Genomic DNA, 20,150 nt, shown 5'->3' with positions numbered 1-20,150 from the left:
GCTTCAATGACGCTGGACCAAGCACGGCCCCGGACGCTCCAGACGACGACGACAACGGTGCTGATAAACGGGCACGAGACACCATGCCTGGTCGACTCCGGGAGCACGGAGAGCTTTATCCACCCCGACACGGTAAGACTCTGTTCTTTGACCATCCGTCCCAGCGCACAAAAGATTTCCCTAGCCGAAGGATCCCACTCCATACAGATCAAAGGCTTCTGCATAGTTACCCTAACGGTGCAAGGGAGGGAGTTCAGAAACTACAGGCTCTACGTCCTTCCCCAACTCTGCGCCCCCACATTACTGGGATTAGACTTCCAGTGCAATCTACAGAGCCTAACCTTCAAATTCGGCGGCCCAATACCCCCACTCACTATCTGCGGCCTCGCAACCCTCAAGGTTGAGCCCCCATCCTTGTTTGCAAACCTCACCCCGGATTGAAAACCCGTCGCCACTAGGAGCAGACGGTACAGCGCCAAAGGCCGGACCTTCATTCGGTCCGAAGTCCAGCGGCTACTGAAGGAAGGCATAATCCAGGCCAGCAATAGTCCCTGGAGAGCACAGGTGGTAGTAGTAAAGACAGGGGAGAAGCAAAGGATGGTCATAGACTATAGCCAGACCATCAACAGGTACACACAACTAGATGCGTACCCTCTCCCCCGCATATCCGACATGGTCAATCGGATTGCCCAATATAAAGTCTTCTCCACCGTGGACCTCAAGTCCGCCTACCATCAGCTCCCCATCCGCCCAAGTGACCGCAAGTACACAGCCTTCGAGGCAGACGGGCGATTATACCATTTCCTAAGGGTCCCATTTGGCGTCACAAACGGGGTCTCGGTCTTCCAACGAGAGATGGACCGAATGGTTGATCAACACGGGTTACGGGCCACGTTCCCGTATCTCGACAATGTAACCATCTGCGGCCACGATCAGCAGGACCACGACGCCAACCTCCAAAAATTCCTCCAGACCACTAAAGCCTTGAACATCACGGACAACGAGGACAAGTGCGTTTTTAGCACAAACCGGCTAGCCATCCTGGGCTACGTAGTGCGCAATGGGATAATAGGCCCCGACCCCGAACGTATGCACGCCCTCATGGAATTCCCCCTCCCGCACTGCTCAAAAGCCCTAAAATGCTGCCTGGGGTTCTTTTCATACTACGCCCAGTGGGTTCCCCAGTACGCAGACAAGGCCCGCCCCCTAATACAGACCACGACCTTCCCTCTGTCGACAGAGGCTTGCCAGGCCTTCAACCGCATCAAAGCGGATATCGCAAAGGCCACGATGCGCGCCATCGACGAGTCCCTCCCCTTCCGGGTCGAGAGCGACGCCTCCGACGTAGCTCTAGCGGCCACCCTTAACCAAGTGGGCAGACCCGTGGCCTTTTTCTCCCGAACCCTCCATGCTTCAGAAATCCGCCACTCCTCAGTGGAAAAGGAAGCCCAAGCCATAGTGGAAGCGGTGCGACATTGGAGGCATTACCTGGCCGGCAGGAGATTCACTCTCCTCACGGACCAACGGTCGGTAGCCTTTATGTTCGATAATGCACAGCGGGGCAAAATCAAAAACGACAAGATCTTAAGGTGGAGGATCGAGCTCTCCACCTTCAACTACGAGATCTTGTATCGTCCTGGAAAGCTGAACGAGCCGTCCGATGCCCTATCCCGCGGCACATGTGCCAACGCACAAATTAACCACCTCCAAACCCTCCACGAGGACCTCTGCCACCCGGGGGTCACTCGGTTCTACCACTTTATTAAGTCCCGCAACCTCCCATACTCTTTAGAGGAGGTCTGTACAGTCACAAGGAACTGCCACATCTGCGCAGAGTGCAAACCGCATTTTTTCAGGCCGGATGGTGCGCACCTGATTAAGGCTTCCCGCCCCTTTGAACGCCTTAGTCTGGGTTTCAAAGTACCCCTCCCCTCCACCGACCGCAACATATACTTCCTTAATGTGGTGGACGAGTACTCCCGCTTCCCATTCGCCATCCCCTGCCCTGACATGACCGCGGCCACAGTCATTAAAGCCCTGAACACCATATTCACACTGTTCAGTTGCCCCGCATACGTCCACAGCGACAGGGGGTCCTCCTTCATGAGTGACGAGCTGCGCCAGTTCCTGCTCAGCAACGGTATAGCCTCGAGCAGGACAACCAGCTACAACCCCCGGGGGAACGGGCAAGTAGAGAGGGAGAATGGCACGGTCTGGAAGACCGTCCTACTGGCCCTACGGTCCAGGGACCTCCCAGTTTCATGGTGGCAGGAGGTCCTCCCGGACGCCCTCCACTCCATCCGGTCACTACTGTGTACCAGCACTAACCAAACGCCTCATGAACGCCTCCTTGTCTTCCCCAGGAAGTCCTCCTCTGGAACGTCACTGCCGACCTGGCTGGCGGCCCCAGGACCCATCTTGCTCTGAAAACATGTGCGGGCGCACAAGTCGGACCCGTCGGTCGAAAGGGTTCACCTCCTTCACGCGAACCCGCAGTACGCTTACGTGGAGTACCCCGACGGCCGACAGGACACGGTCTCCCTGCGAGATCTGGCGCCCGCCGGCAACACACACACCCCCCCCAACACCAATCACCCCCTTCCTGCCACCGCCGCACCCCACGACCGCCCCCTTCCCAGGAGGATCGGTCCTCCTCCCAGGCCCGACCAGGAGTGAAGCCCAAGCTGAAACTGTAAGGCTCCCGTAGATGACAACACCGGAACAAGCACCACCACCACCACCGGGGCTGAGACGATCGACACGGACGACCAGACCGCCCGACCGACTCGTGGCGTCGATCTAACACTACAATACGTGGACTTTTAACGAGAACATTTTGTCTTTTTTTTCCTGACGATTACTGTAAATAGTTCGAAACAAAAAAAAACCTTGTACATACTGTAATAACATGCAAAGGTTTTCCTCCCAGGACCAGCCTTGTAAACCCTTACCACCATGCGAAGTATCACCCCGCCGGGTTCATTTTTAACAAGGGGTGAATGTTGCAGTATGCATTCGGGGTCATGTGGGACTGTGAAGCCGTGATGTCATTGGCTGACAGATCCCAGGTCCTGGTTGGACGTTGACCTCTAGCTCCGCCCTGAAGGCGGAGTATAAGTACCAGGAGTCCTCCCCCGCAGGCAGTCTACTACTGAACTGCGGGGGAACAGTCACGCTTAATAAAGCCTCATCGACTTCACTCTATTCGTCTCTCAGAGTCTTTGTACGCTACACCGCCAAGATACTGTCTCCCTCAGGGACCTGGCACCAGCAGGTTCCACACACACACACCTCTCCGGCCCGGCATCACCTTCCCCTCCCCCGGCGCTCCCAGCATTAACCCCACCAGGACCATGCGTCCTTCCCCTGCCCACGCCCGAGGTTGAAGAGGATTTTGGCACACTCCTGGAGTCACCGAACATCAGGCCAGAATCGACATCGCCGCCACTGCTACGTCGCTCCCAGCGGAACATCAAGGCACCAGACCGGTTAAATCTCTAACTGGCACCGGACTTCAAAAGACATTTTTTTTTCTGATCAAATACTGTAAATATAAATTCATTGCTGTATATAGTTCTCCACCACTCCCGCCGGACTCAATTTTAACAGGGGGTGAATGTGGTAAACCACTGTTACACCTGTATTAGGTGATGTAAGGTAGGTCCTGTACTACAGGTTCGCCGGTAGTCCCTGCCTGCTGGCTCCGCCCAGTAGGCGGAGTATAAATATGCATGTCCTCCATTTTGCCAACTGCTGTGGAAGGCCACACATCTTGGAGCAATAAAGCCTCAGTTGTATCCAACTCTAGTCTTTGTTCAATTGATTGTGCCTCACAGTGACCATACTTCCATTCGTTTTAAGATAGCTATGGAGAATCATGGGCAGAGTTCTTGAATCCCGCAACAAAGTGTCCACGCAGGCGTGAACGGGCCGACCCGATGACTAATTCCTTCCCGCAAAACGGGCCAGCGCGGCACTGGAGCAGCTCCAGCTGCTGATTCCGGTGCGAACAGGGCGCCGCGGGATCCGTGCATGTGCAGTGGGGCCGGCACCAATGCGCACATGCACAGTGGCTTCCTTCAATGCCCCGACGCAACATGGCGCAGGACTACAGGAGCTGGCGCAAAAGAACCGAGGCCCCCAGCCAGAGAGGCCGGCCCGCCGACCGGTGGGCCCAATCGCGGGCCAGGCCACATCGGAGGCCTCCCCCGGGATCGGATGACCCTCCCCCCCCCCCCCCCCCCATCGCAAGGCCGCCCCCCTACCCTTCAACGCCGAGTTCCCGCCAGCTGAGAGCAGGTGTGGATGGCGCCGGCGGGACTCGGCGTTTTTACGACGGCCGCTCGGCCCATCCTGGGCCGTGAATCGGCGGGCCGGCTGCATAGAGCGGCCCCCGATTGGCGCCGTGCCAACCACGCCGGCTACAATGGCGCCGATTCTGCGCTCTGCAGCGAATCACGTGCCGGCGTCGGGGCAGCATGGTGCGATTCGCGCTGGTAGCAGGGATTCTCCGGCCCGGCCCCGGGCTGAGAGAATCCCGCCCAATGGTCTGGCCCAAAAGTTAAAATTCTAACTTGGAGCAAAGCCAATTTTGATGGTATTAGACATAAACGGTCAAAAGTTGTTTGGGGGACTCTGTCGGCAGGCAAAGGGACAGCTGGTAAGTGGGAGGCTTTCAAAAGTGTGCTAACCAGGGATCAGGGTAAACACATTCCTTTTAGAGTGAAGGGCAAGGCTGGTAGAAGTAGGAAACCCTGGATGTCTCGGGATATTGAGACCCTGGTCAGAAAGATGACATGTATACGCAGCTGGGATCAAGCGGATCCCTTGAAGAATATAGAGGTTGTCTGAGTAGAGTTAAGAGAGAAATCAGGAGGGCAAAAAGGGGACATGAGTTTGTTTTGGCAGATAAGGTAAAGGAGAATCCCAAGGGCTTCTACAAATACATAAAGGGAAAAAGAGTAACGAGGGAGAGTAGGGCCTCGTAAGGATCTACAAGAGATGGATGGGATCCTAAATGACTATTTCTCATCGGTATTTACTGTTGAGAAAGGCATGTATGTTAGGGAATTTGGGGAAATAAATAGTGATATCTTGAGGAATGTACATATTACAGAGAAGGAGTGCTGGAAGTCTTAAAGCACATCAAGCTAGATAAATCCCTGGGACCTGCTGAACTGTATCCCAGGATGTTGTGGGAGGCTATGGAGGAAATTGTGGGTCCCTAGTAGAGATATTTGAATTGTCAACAGCCACAGGTGAGTTGCCTGAAGATTGGAGGGTAGCGATGTTGTGCCTTTGTTTAAGAAGGGCCGCAGCGAAAAGCCTGGGAACTCCAGACAGGTGAGCCTAACGTTTGTGGTAGGTAAGTTGTTAGAAGGTATTCTGAGCGACAGAATCTACCGGCATTTAGAGAGGCAAGGACTGATTAGGAGCAGTCAGCATGGCTTTGAGTGGAAAATCATGGGCGGGATTCTCCGACCCCACGGCGGTTTGGAGAATCGCCGGGGGCAGGCGTGAATCCCGCCCCCACCGTGTCCCGAAGTCTCCGCCACCAGAGATTTTGCGGGGGCGGGAATCGCGCCGTGCCGGTCGGCGGGGGCGGGAACCGCACCTCGCTGGTCAGCGGGTCCACCCCCGCCGATTCTCCAGCCCGCGATGGCCCGAAGTCCCGCTGCTGGAATGCCTGTCCCGCCAGCATGGATTAAACCACCTTTTGAACGGCGGGACAAGGTGGCGCGGGCAGGCTCCGGTGTCCTGTGGGGGGCGCAGGGCGATCTGGCCCCAGGGGGTGCCCCCACGGTGGCCTGGCCCACGATCAGGGCCCACCGATCCGCGGGCGGGCCTGTGCCGTGGGGGCACTCTTTTTCTTACGCCTTTGCCATGGTCTTCACTATGGCAGAGGCGGAAGAGACCCCCTCCCCTGCGCATGCGCGGGGATGATGTCAGCAGCCGCTAACGTTCCCGCGCATGCGCCGACCCGTGTCGCCCGGCATAGACCTTTCGGCTCCTGCTGGCGTGGCGCCAAAGGCCTTTCCCGCCAGCCGGTGGAGCGCAAACCACTCCGGCGCGGGCCTAGCCCCTCAAGGTGAGGGCTTGGCCCCTAAAGGTGCGGAGACTTCCGCACCTTTGGGGCGGTCCGATGCTGGAGTGGTTCCCGCCATTCCATTAAGCCAGAACCCCCCGCCCCGCCGAGTAGGGGAGAATCGCGGCCCATGTCTCTCAAATTTGTTTGAGTTTTTTGAAGGGGTAACCAAGAAGATAGGTGAGGGCAGTGCAGTCGACGTTGTCTATATGGACTTTAGCAAGGCCTTTGACAAGGTACCGCACGGTAGGTATTTGCATAAAGTTAAATCTCACAGGATGCAGGGTGAAGTAGCCAAATTGATACAAAATTGGCTGGACGACAGAAGACAAAGGGTGGTTGTAGAGGCTTGTTTTTCAAACTGGAGGCCTGTGGCCACTGCTGTGCCTCAGGGATCAGTGCTGGGTTCACTGTTATTTGTTATTTATATTAATGATTTGGATGGGATTTTATGAGGCATGATTAGTAAGTCTGCAGATGACACTAAGATTGGTGGCATAGTGGACAGTGAAGAAGGTTATCTAGGATTGCAACGGGATCTTGATCAATTGGGCCAGTGGGCCAATGAATGGCAGATGGAGTTTAATTTAGATAAATGTGAGGTGACGCATTTTGGTAGATCGGGGCAGGATCTACTCAGTTAATGGTAGGGAGTTGGGCAGAGTTACAGAACAAAGAGATCTAGGGGTACAGGTTCATAGCTCCTTGAAAGTGGAGTCACAGGTGGACAGGATGGCGAAGAAGGCATTCAGCATGCTTGGTTTCATTGGTCAGTACAGGAGTTGGGACGTCTTGTTGAAGACATTAGTCTGTGGGTCAGGAAGTCTAGGATCCAGTTGCAGAGTGAGGAGCCAAGTCCGAGGTTTTGATGCTTTGATATGAGTTTGGCTGGGTTTATGGTGTTGAAGGCAGAGCTGTAGTCAATAAATAGGAGTCTAATGTAGGAGTCCTTGTTGTCGAGATGCTCTTGGGATGAGTGTAGGGCCAGGGAGATGGCGTCTGCTGTGGACCGGTTGCTGAGGTATGCGAATTGCAGTGGATCAAGGCGTTCTGGGAGTATGGAGGTGATGTGCTTCATGACCAACCTCTCGAAGCACTTCATTACATTTGACATCAGGGCCACCGGGCGGTAGTTATTGAGGCACGTTGTTAGCGGGGACTGGTGAGAACGGTCCCGGTGAATCAGTTGGCGAGCCTTCATTTGCGGTGAGAAGCCCGCGAGGCCTCATTAAGTGGACCAATTAACATTGAATTGTGTTGCTGGACCCAGCGCCGGGAAGCTTGTAGCAATTCCCGCTCGCTACCACACTTCGAAATCTTTCCAGAGAATCGTGCCATTAAACTTTAAAGGACAACTTAAAGCAGGAAAGAGAGGTAGAATGGTGGAAAGGTTCTGGGAGGGTATTTCAAAACTTTGGCATGGCTAATCCACCTCCTGATTACACAAATCTGTCCACTATCTACAAGGTAGAAGTCAGACGTGTGATGGAATACTCTTCACTTGTCTGGACACACGTGGTACCAGCAACACTCAGGAAGCGTGCACATGGTGCGAGAGCTTATACTTTTGTCAGACCTATTATTGTTGTATCAACTATTTATAATGAAATTAATAATCAATATTAAAATAGCATTTGTCTGTTAATGCATACTTAATTTTATGTTGATATTGTGTTTGACTTTTACAGACAAAGTTTTAAAAAGTGAAATCTTTTCCTTGATACCTTTCATTGGTGTTGTTTGGAGATTCCTTTCTTTTCAGGTTATTAGCCTGTGTGGTGATTTTAACAAGTGTCAACTTCAAAGAAAGGCAGTGTAGACTGTGTTGCACCAATTGACTTGTTGACCATTCATTTACAAAGGACAGCAGTTTAAATTCTCCTCCCTATCTAACGATTATTTCAAATTTTACCTTGCATACCTGACAGGCGCAAATTCCATGAACAGTAACCATCGGTTGTATTTTAAAGCTGCCCTTCCCCCACTCCACTCCTGGCAGCAGGCTGAAAAGCAGGGGAACTGGGAGGGGGGAGGATGGGTGGCGTGGTGACAAAACCGTAAAATGCTATGGCTGCGTGTCTACTTGCCCTTTCCCACACCCGGGCATGATTTTATCAGTGACGGTGAAACTGGCTGGCGACCTACCTGCAACATGGGCCAATTTAAGTCCTTGTAACTAATGAATGGCCATTTAAGGGTCTCCTCTTGCTGCAGCTGGGATTTAATCAGCGAAGGAATCTGCTCTTGTAGCAACAGTATTCATATGGCTAGTCCAGTTCAATTTCTAATCAATGTTGATCCCAGCTTAGAGCTAACTTAGTCCAAACTAATGCAGCGCATGTCCCCCAACCCAGCACCCTTTGCTCTTATTGCCTTCATGTCAAGTCACTCATAGGCAGACCTCAGGATTCATTCATGTTGAGATTAAATAAAATAAGGCTCTAAATATCTTCCAAAGTTCACTTTTTGAAAAAAAAATCCCATTCATGAAAGCCCATTCAATGTATTTTAAGTCCCCTCAAGTACTTAATCTGCTATAAAGATGAGCATTTGCATTCATAAGATTACATAAATGACAATGAATCCTTTAGTTACCTTTTAAAGCTGTCAATCATACTTGCAATTCTCCAACAGTAATAATGATAGGTTGTGGAAAATCATCCAAGCATTATTGATGCTATAATGATAGTAATCACAGTTATGTCACCAAACAGATATTCGGCGGGATTCACTCATCCCGCGGCAGAGTGTCCACGCCGTCATAAACGCCATTGCGTTTTATTACGATGCGAACGGGCCGCTGCCAGGAGTAATTCTGGCCCCTACAGGCGCTGTTCCAGCTGCGAATCCCAGCATGAGCTGTGCACTGTGGGATCCACGCATGCGCAGTGGCGCCAGTGCCAATGTGCACATGTGCAGTGGCACCGGCGCCAACGCGCGCATGCGCAGTGGCCTCCTTCAACGCGCCAGCCCCGATGCAACATGGCGCAGGGCTACAGGGGCCGCACGTAGGAAAGGAGGTCCCAGCTAGAGAGGCCGGCTCGCCGATCGGTGGGCCCCGATCGCGGGCCAGGTCATATCGGAGGCCCCCCTCGGGGTTGGACCACCTCCCCCCCTCCCTCCCCAAAGGCCGCCACTCAGCCCTTCAATGCCAAGGTCCAGCTGGCTCAGAGCAGGTTAGAACGGTGCCGGTGGGACTCGTTTTTTTCTTACGGTCACTCGGCCCATCTGGGCCGGAGAATCGTGTGGGTGCCATGTAGAGCGGCCTGCAACCTGCGCCGCGCAAACCACACCGGTGCCAATGGTGCCGGCGGGCCGTGGCCCGGTCGCGGGGATTCTCCGGCCTGGCCCAGGGCAGGGAGAATCCCACCCATTGAAACTGCTAGAACAGTTTTTTTTTAACTCTCTCGGCCACATGCAGGCTGTTTTCTGTTCAATTTTTCAAAGGCTGTACATTTAATTAACTTGAAAGCTTAACCGTTCTACAAACATTTGCCCTTCAAGAACATTTACAGCCTCTTTAAAGATTCATAACCTGCTCATTGCAGGATAAATCCCCTGTTTCAGCGACAAATCGGGGGTCCGTTTGGACTCAGTACTGAGTTCAAGGTCCTGCTGAGTTTGGGTTTCCCACTTAATTTCCACCCCCCACCCCGAGGACAAAAACTGCACTTTTAAAAGTGGCAAGCTTTATTTCATTGCTGACTGATTTAGTTTCAGAATATGTTTTACTTCATAATAAAACATGATGTTTCACTCTCAAAGTTTGTTCCTGCTGTTCTGGAATGTTGGGGCACATTTTTATCTTTACTCCTTGGATGAATACTGCAGATGCTGAAAATCTGAAATAAAACAGAATATTCAATAGGCCTGGCAGCATCTGTGGCAAGAGAACAGAGTTAACCTTTCAATTTTGTGACTTTTACCCAGTGGATTTTGTGTCCAGAAAAACCTTCAATAGTTTTTGTAATGTCCTTGCTGACCTGTTATTATATACTCCGAGTTCCACTGGGACAGAGAAGGCAAAAATAAGATTTAACCAAGGTTTTTAAAATTACAATGTATTTGAATGTGATGAGAGATCTCTTTCTGAAAGAGTTGTTACGTTGAGCAGATTAAGCAGAAACTATTGCATATTTTAAGAGAACAGTAACAAAAACATGGGAGTGGAAGATAAATAGGAATTGGGTTAAACTGGAGCAGTAAACTAGATTTGGATTTCTCGGTGCATAGACAAGATGGGTTGGTAATTCTCCTGAGATGTAAACCTCTATGGGTACTATACAATTATAATTTAACTCAACTGGACTAGCCATATAGAAACATAGAAAATAGGAGCAGGAGTAGGCCATTCGGCCTTTTGCGCCTGATCTGCCATTCATTATGATCATGGCCTAATCTCAAACTTAATCCCACTTTCCCCCCATATCCTTTGATCCCTTTCACCACAAGTGCTATGTCGAACTGATTCTTGAAAACATACAGGGTGCAATTCAGTGGCCACAGTGCGCTCGAACGAGAGCACAACGTGGCCGGTAGATCCCGGGAGAGGCCTCCCACGGGCCGCGTGTCAGCCTTCGCACCACGCGGGATGTACCCAAGTCCCGTGAAGCGTCGGAACTCCACCCAAAAGGAGTGGGACCAAATGGCCCTCGCTAAAGTATGTCTTAAACCTACTGAAGGCCTACTTACCCGGGATCTACCAGCCTCTCCAGGGAGGCTGCAGCCGGGTGCTGATCAGTACTGGTCCACAAGACCTTCCCATAGTTCTTTGGGCAGGGGAGAGATTGGGGATTGCTTCGGGGATCGGGACGTCATTTAAAAATGGTATCCAGATCTCTCGTTACACTGGGGAGTTCCAGTGACCTGAGCACCCCACTGTACAAAACAGGGCTATGTGCAGCCTCGGCTGTGCATTCCCCACTGAGGTCCCTTATACAACCCGAGACGCATTGTATGGCCATGTGTTTCTCGGCACTCCGATCGCCGGGAAACACATGGCAAAACGTGCTCGATATGGAACTTTGATCCCATTTGATTGAATCGAGCCCTAATCGTTATTTGTTAGTCGTGAGGAACTCGACGTCAGAGCCGGTGGGAAACCCCCTGAAAAATGGGCCACAAATGTACTTAGAAATGTTTCCGTTGAATTCCACCCAAAATGTTTTGGCCTCAACTACTTCCTGTGGCAATGAATTCCACAGGCTCACCACTCTCTGGTGAAGAAATTTGTCCTAATCTCTATCCTAAATGGTCTACCCTGTATCCTCAGGCTGTGATCCCTGGATCTGGACACACCCATCGTCGGGAACATCCTTCTTGCATCTACCTTGTCTAGTCCTGTTAGAATTTTATAGGTTTCTATGAGGTCCCCCTCATTCTTCTGAACACAAGCAAAACTATCCTTACCGACTCAATCTCTTCTCGTATGGCAGTCCCACCATCCCAGGAATCAGTCTGGTAAACCTTCGCTGCACGCCCTCTATAGCAAGAACATCTTCAGATAAGGAGACCAAAACTGCACACAATATTCCAGGTGTGGCCTCTCTAAGGCCCTGTATAATTGCAGCAAGACATCGCTGCTCCTATACCCGAATCCTTTCACAATGAAGGCCATCATAGTATTTGTCTCCTTTACCACCTGCAGCACCTGCATGCATGCCTTCAGCAATTGGTGTACGTGGACACATAGGACTCTTTGCATGTTCCCCTCTCCTAATTTATGGCCATTCAGATAATAGTCTGCCTTTGTGTTTTTGCTATCAAAGTGTATAATCTCGCATTTATCCAAATTATACTGCATTTGTCATTCATTTGCTCAAGCATGCAACTTGTCTAAATCACAGTGAAGGATCTCTGCATCCTCCTCACAGCTCACCCTCCCACCAAATACTGTGGCTACAAGTGCAGATCAGAGGCTGGGAATTCTGCACAGTGAGTAACTCACCTCCTGACTTTCAAAGCCTGCCCACCATCCATAAGACACAATTCCGGAGTGTGATGGGACACTCTCCACTTGCCTGGATGAATGCAGTTTCAACAACACTCAAGAAACAATATCGTCTGATCAAAGCAGCGTGCTTGATCAACATACCATCCACTACTTTAAAAATTCAGTCACTTCACCATCACAGCGGTAACCATATGTAACATGTATAAGATGCTCTCCAGCAACTCGCCAAGTTTCCTTAGACAGCACTTTACAAACCCCTACCAACTAGAAGATACCTGAGAACACTACCAACTGCAAGATCCACTCCACGCCATGCACCATGCTGAGTTGGAACTATCACTGTTCCTTCACTGTCACTAGGTCCGAATGACACCAGGTGAACTGCACTTGTTCAAGGGTGCCGCTCATCTCACCTTCTCTTAAGGGCAATGAGGAATGAAGTGGTCTTGCCAGCACTGTCCATATCCTGTGAAAGAATAAAAAAAGACATGTTGCCAGACTGCCAATTCTAATTGTAGAACTGACTATTTTCTTTGGAATTTTTGTTTAGTGCCAGCTTGTTCTTCTCTGAACCAGTAGGAAGTCTTTTTTGAACAACACGATGTTACTACAACAAGAATACATTGACAAATATTTCAGAATAACGAACTATGTTTGCCCAGGTTGTTACTTCAGTGCTGTTACTGAACAGAGCAGCAGAATTAAATGTTTCACGTTGAATCACATCTCATGTTAACTCGGGAACTATAAGGTTCTCTGGATTCGCTTTTTTATTTTATTAAATGTTTTCATGGTTCACTGTAGAAATGATAACTCATTGCACATAGTTGGGAAAAGTTATCATAGTTGAAAAGTGTTTGAATAATTCATTCTTTCCTTGAGTGTTTTTGTGCTTTTCTTTGGTATCTGTTTGCAGTTACAGATCATGACGCTGTACATTTCGTATGGCATCTGTGTTGAATTAGTACGGGAGCCATTTTATCCCTCCAGAGTTTGTCAAGTTTAAATGTTTTCTTCTGATTGCTGAAGTTGTTCCAATTTGAAGCATAAGACAGAGTGCAGACCCTGTCACGAACTGGTACCAGGATTTAAGTACATTCTTGCAATATGATTCACTGTCTGGCTCCAGCCTGGCCATACATCTTCCTCCTGCTCATTTTATTAAGTTACAGATGACTGCTGCTCTCACTGATTTCTGCAAAGTTATTGTCTGAGGAGAAACAAATTTGAAAAGTCTGTCCTTTCATCAGCCATTTTGTTTTCCTTTGGGTATGACACATTTGATCAAAGAAGCAACCAGATGTACTTGGGAAAGATCAAAATAGTTAAATGCTGAAGAATGCTTTTCCGAAAGATTGTAAACATTCAAAGGGACTTTGCTCACATCTGTTTAGTAAAGTCTTTAAATATTACACATTGGGAGAGTCAGATGTCTTCAGAAGTCATTTTGGGAAAACCCATAATGATGGAATAAACAAAATATATAAAGTGACCTGGCAGCAGGTCGGGGGAGACACAGGGAGGTGGGGGCACGGGTTAGTGGGTTTGGAAGTGTTCTCTCCTAAATGTGACTAACCAGCTCTAAAATATTAAAACAGTTAAATTTCACTCAAAATTGTGAATTCTTCTCTAAAAGCAAAATACTGCAGATTAAAGGATTGGTTTATTGCCAAGTGTACCGAGTACAGTCAAAAGTATTATTCTGCATACAGTCCGGACCGATCATTGGGCAACACGGTAGCATAGTGGTTAGCACAATTGCATCACAGCTCCAGGGTCCCAGGTTCGATTCCTGGCTTGGGTCACTGTCTGTGCGGAGTGTGGTAATACCAAGTATTGCAGTACCTGAGAGGTGGATGCCCATTGGCTAGACCTAGGAGTCTACCATTGGCTAACGTACATAGCTCCACCCTGAGAGGTGGAGTATAAGAACCAATGCCGTCCCAGCAGCCTTCATTTTCTGTATCGAAGCTGCTGGGTACAGTTCTAGCTGATTAAAGCCGACTAGTTATGACTCACCTTGTCTCGAGAGTAATTGATTGTGCATCAATTTAATCAGCTATTACTTCTGAAAGGATTGACCTCCGCATCAAGCCGGAGTGCCTTCAGCTCAGTCCCCACGCAGACAACTTCGCTTCTATCTTCAAGCACTGGCTGGCGTGTTTTAAGAGCTTCGTCGACACGGCCGCCGACACCCCCACGGAAAGGCAGAAAATGCACCTTCTACGCTCCCGAGTCAGCCCTGCAATCTACCCTCTGATCGAGGAGGCGGAGAATTATGCTGCAGCTATTGAGCTGCTAGAAGGACATTACATCCGTCCCCTGAACCAGATCTACGCCCGTCACCTGCTGGCAACTAGAAGGCAGAGCCCTGAAGAAACACTGGAAGACTTCTATCGGGCTCTACTAGTGCTGGGCCGGAACTGTGGCTGCCCAGACCGCGAATGTCCTTAATCTGACCTACAATAAGGATAAATGCGTGTTTAGCACCGACCGTCTAGCCATCCTAGGCTGCGTAGTGCGAAATGGAGTTGTAGGCCCCGACCCTGAATGCATGCACCCCCTCATGGAGTTCCCCCTACCTCACTGCCCCAAGGCCCTAAAGCGCTGCCTCGGCTTCTTTTGCTATTATGCACAATGGGTCCCTAATTATGCAGACAAGGCCCGACCCCTGATCCAGTCCACAGCCTTCCCCCTGTCGACGGAGGCCCGCCAGGCCTTCTGCCGCATCAAAGCGGACATCGCAAAAGCCACGATGCGCGCCATCGATGAGTCCCTCCCCTTCCAGGTCGAGAGCGACACGTCTGATGGAGCTCTGGCGGCCACCCTCAACCAAGTGGGCAGGCCCGTGGCTTTCTTCTCCCGCACTTTCCATGCTTCCGAAATTCGCCACTCCTCAGTCGAAAAGGAGGCACAGGCCATAGTAGAAGCTATGCGACACTGGAGGCATTACCTGGCCGGCAGGAGATTCACTCTCCTCACGGACAAACGGTCGGTGGCCTTCATGTTCGATAATGCACAGCGGGGCAAGATTAAGAACGACAAGATCTTGCGGTGGAGGATAGAACTCTCCACCTACAATTACGAGATCTTGTACCGTCCCGGGAAGCTGAACGAGCCTCCTGATGCCCTGTCCCGCGGCACATGTGCCACCGCACAAGTGGACGCCTCTGAGCCCTCCACGAGGACCTCTGCCACCCGGGGGTCACTCGTTTCTTTCATTTCATTAAGACCCGCAACCTGCCCTACTCCATCGAGTGTTGATTCCCAAAATTCTTTCTCCGTCAGTCTGGCCTCAATAAAAGTCGAGATGGATTTGCACGTAAAAAGAAGTTATTTTATTCAGCTTGCAAGCTTGATTCATTTCACAGAAACATAAGAGACATCCAGTCTCCTACATCCCAGAAAGCGAATGAACAAAGAGACAAAGGGATCTCTGCATATCAATTCAAATGGTATCAAGTTTCTCATACTCGACACCCATAGGTCATCCTATGTCCCTCCTGACTTGTTTGATCTATTCTGATTGGCTCACTTCCAATCCCTTTCTCTGGCCCCTATCAATGCAGCATCACTCTCGTAGACACACCTCTTCCTGCTTTTTCCATGCGGTCTCAAATCCCTTTGTTTCTACCTGCCAGAATCAAAATGGCTTATTTCTACATTACATTAACTAATATCTCTAAAGTAACTATTTTATATCACATTCGTCACGAGGAGGTCAGAACAGTCACCAGGGACTGCCGAATCTGCGCGGAGTGCAAACCGCACTTCTACCGGCCAGAGAGAGCGCATCTGATAAAGGCTTCCCGTCCCTTTGAACGCCTCACCATGGATTTCAAGGGACCCCTCCCTTCCACCGACCGCAACACATATTTCCTGAACGTGATTGACGAATACTCATGGTTCCCATTCGCCATCCCCTGCCCGGACATGACCACGACCACCGTCATCAAGGTCCTCCAAAGTACTTTTACACTGTTCGGTTTCCCCGCATACATACACAGTGATAGGGGGTCCTCCTTTATGAGTGACGAACTGCGTCAATTCCTGCATTGCCTCCAGCAGGACAACCAGTTACAACCCCCGGGGAAACGGACAGGGAGAGGGGGAGAACGGAACGGTCTGGAAGACCGTCCTGCTGGCCCTTCGGTCCAGGAATCTCCCAGTCTCCCGCTGGCAAGAAGTCCTCCCAGTGGCCCTTCACTCCATTCGGTCGCTGCTCTGTACTACCACAAACCAGACGCCTCACGAACGTCTCCTTGTTTTCCCCAGGAAGTCCTCCTCCGGGACCTCGCTCCCAACCTGGCTAGCGTCACCCGGACCTGTCCTGATGCGGAAACATGTGAGGGTGCACAAGTCGGACCCGTTGGTCGAGAGGGTCCACCTGCTGCATGCCAACCCCCAGTACGCCTACGTAGCATTCCCCGACGGCCGCTAAGACACGGTCCCCCTTCGGGACCTGGCGCCCGCCGGAGCCCCACGTGCACCCGCACCATTGCCACCACCCCCACCCTCCCCACAGCACCTGACCGGAGGGTCCGTACTGCCACCGCCCCTACCCAGCGCCAAACAGGCACTGACGCCCCCTACAGGCGCCCCTCCCCCCTGCCCACTTTTCACCCCGACAGCGCCGCCTAGGGTTGACAAAGCTGCCAGGGAGGAAGACACCACGTTCCTGGAGCCACAACCGCCGGGGCCCTCACCAGGATCATTGCCGAAGCCCAGACGCTTCAGAAGGACGACCAGGCCACCCGATCATCTGATTGCTGCACCATAAAACAATAAAAACTTTCTCTGTTACCCTCAACATCACGGTACCTGCAATACCTGGTCCTACCATGCAAAAGGCGACAGTAACGCTGGCCATCACCCCGCTGGGTTCTTTTTTTAACAGGGGGTGAATGTGGTAATACCAGGTATTGCAGTACCTGAGAGGTGGATGCCCATTGGCTAGACCTAGGAGACTACCATCGGCTAACGTACATAGCTCTGCCCTGAGAGGCGGGGTATAAGAACCAATGCCATCCCAGCAGCCTTCACTTTCTGTATCGAAGCTGCTGGGTACAGTTCTAGCTGATTAAAGCTGATTAGTTATGACTCACCTTGTCTCAAGAGTAATTGATTGTGCATCACGGAGTATGCATGGTCTCCCCGTGTGTGCGTGGGTTTCATCTGGGTGCCCCGGTTTCCTTCCACAGTCCAATGATGTGCAGGTTAGGTGGATTGGCCATGATAAATTGCCCTTATTGTCCAAAATTGCCCTTAGTGTTGGGTGGGGTTACTGGGTTATGGGGATGGGGTGGAGGTGTGTACTTGGGTAGGGTGCTCTTTCCAAAAACCGGTGCAGACTCGATGGGCTGAATGGCCTCCTTCTGCACTGTAAATTCTATGATTCCACACATGAATACACAATGTAAATACATAGACAGAGACATCAGGTGAAGCATACATGAGTACAATACTACTCAATAGAGGAGATGTGTGAAGAGATCAGATCAGCCCATAAGAGAGTCGTTTAGGAATCTGGTAACAGCGGGGAAAAATATGATTTTGAATCTGTTAGTGCGTGTTCTCAGACTATCTCCTGCCCAATGGATGAAGTTGAAAGAGTGAATAAGCCTGTTGGGAGGGGTCTTTGATTATGGTGCCCTCTTTCCCAAGGAGGTGTAGACAGAGTCAATGGATGGAGGCGGGTTCACGTGATGGACTTGGCTGTACTCACAACTTGATGCGTAATCAATTACTCTAAAAACGAAGTGATTCATAACTGAAGGCTTTAATCTGCTAGAACTCTTCCCCAGCAGCTTCGATACAGAAAGTGAAGGCTGCTGGGACGGCACCGGTTCTTATATTCCGCCTCTCAGGGCGGAGCTATGTACAACAGCCAATGGTAGCCAATGGATAACCAATGGTCATCCACCTCTTAGGTACCGCAATACCTGGTGCTACCACATTCACCCCCTGTTAAAAAAGAGCCCGGCGGGGGTGGTGGCCAGCGTTAATAGTCGCCTTTCGCATGGTATGACCAGGTATGGAGGTACCGTGATGTCGAGGGAATTTACAAAGTATTCATAGTGCAGCAATCAGTCGATCGGGTGGCCTGGTCGTCCTTCTGGAGCGTCTGGGCCTCGGCGGTGATTCTGATGAGGGTCCCGGCGGTTGCGACTCCGGGAGCGTGATGTCGCCCTCCCTGGCAGCTTCGTCACCCCGAGGCGGCGCTGTTGGGGCAAAAGGTGGACAGGGGGGGAAAGCGCCTGTAGGGGGCGTGGGTGTGTGGTCGGGCCTAGGCAGGAGCGGCGGGAGTACTGACCCTCCAGTCAGGTGCTGCGGGGAGGGTGGGGGTGGGGGCAATGGTTCAGGTGCGCGTAGGGCTCCAGCAGGCGCCAGGTCCCGAAGGGAGACTGTGTCCTGCCGGCCGTCAGGGAACGCTACGTAGGCGTACTGGGGGTTGGCGTGCAGCAGGTGGACCCTTTCGACCAACGGGTCCGAATTGTGTGCCCTCACATGTTTCCGAAGCAGGATGGGTCCGGGTGTCGCTAGCCAGGTTGGGAGCGAGGTCCCGGAGGACTTCCTGGGGAAAACAAGGAGACGTTCATGAGGTGTCTGGTTTGTGGTTGTACAGAGCAGTGACCGGATGGAGTGGAGGGCCACCGGGAGGACTTCCTGCCAGCGGGAGACTGGGAGATTCCTGGACCGTAGGGCCAGCAGGACGGTCTTCCAGACCGTTCCGTTCTCCCTCTCTACCTGCCCGTTTCCCCGGGGGTTGTAACTTGTCGTCCTGCTCGAGGCGATGCCCTTGCTGAGCAGGAAATGACGCAGTTCGTCGCTCATAAAGGAGGACTCCCTATCACTGTGAATGTATGTGGGGAAACCAAACAGCGTAAAGATACCCTGGAGGGCCTTGATGACGGTGGTTGTGGTCATGTCTGGGCAGGGGATGGCAAATGGGAACCGGGAATACTCGTCAATCACATTAAGGAAGTACGTGTTGCCCTCGGTGGAGGGGAGGGGGCCTTTGAAATCCATACTGAGGCGTTCAAAGGGACGGGAAGCCTTTATCAGGTGCGCCCTCTCTGGCCGGTAAAAGTGTGGTTTGCACTCCGCGCAGATTTGGCAGTCCCTGGTGACTGTCCTGACGTCCTCGATGGAGTAGGGCAGGTTGCGGGTCTTGATAAAATGAAAAAAACGAGTGACCCCCGGGTGGCAAAGGTCCTCGTGGAGGGATCGGAGGCGGTCCACTTGTCTGTGGCACAAGTGCCGCGGGACAGGGCATCAGGAGGCTCGCTCAGCTTCCCGGACGGTACAAGAACTCGTAATTGTAGGTGGAGAGTTCTATCCTCCACCGCAAGATCTTGTCGTTCTTAATCTTGCCCCGCTGTGCATTATCGAACATGAAGGCAACCGACCGTTGGTCCGTGAGGAGAGTGAATCTCCTGCTGGCCAGGTTATGCCTCCAGTGTCGCACAGCTTCTTCTATGGCCTGGGCCTCCTTTTCGACCCAGGAATGGCGAATTTCGGAAGCATGGAGAGTACGGGAGAAGAAAGCGACAAGCCTGCCCGCTTGGTTGAGGGTGGCCGCCAGAGCTACGCTGGACGCATCGCTCTCGATCTGGAAGGGGAGGGACTCGTTGATGGTGCACATTGTGGCTTTTGCAATGTCTGCTTTGATGCGGCAGAAGGTCTGGCGGGCCTCCGTCGACAGGGGGATGGTTGTGGATTGGATCAGGGGTCGGGCTTTGTCTGCATAATTGAGGACCCACTGTGCATAATAGCTGAAGTAGCCGAGGCAGCGCTTCAGGGCCTTGGGGCAGTGGCGGAGGCGGAACTCCATGAGGGGGCGCATGCGCTCAGGGTCGGGGCCTATGATTCCACTTCGCACTACGTAGCCTAGAATGGCTCGACGGTCGGTGCTAAACAGCATTTATCCTTATTGTATGTCAAATTAAGGAGTTTGTGGTCTGGAGAAATCTGCGGAGGTTGGTCATGGCCGCAGATGGTGACGTTATCCAGATACGGGAACGTTGCGCGTAAGCCGTACCGGTCAACCATTCGGTCCATCTCTCGCTGGAAGACCGAGACCCCGTTCGTGACACCGAAGGGAACTCTTAA

The sequence above is a fragment of the Scyliorhinus torazame genome, chromosome 11 (assembly GCF_047496885.1).
Source record: "Scyliorhinus torazame isolate Kashiwa2021f chromosome 11, sScyTor2.1, whole genome shotgun sequence".
NCBI classification, from domain to species: domain Eukaryota; kingdom Metazoa; phylum Chordata; class Chondrichthyes; order Carcharhiniformes; family Scyliorhinidae; genus Scyliorhinus; species Scyliorhinus torazame.
This window is presented reverse-complemented; position numbering follows the sequence as displayed.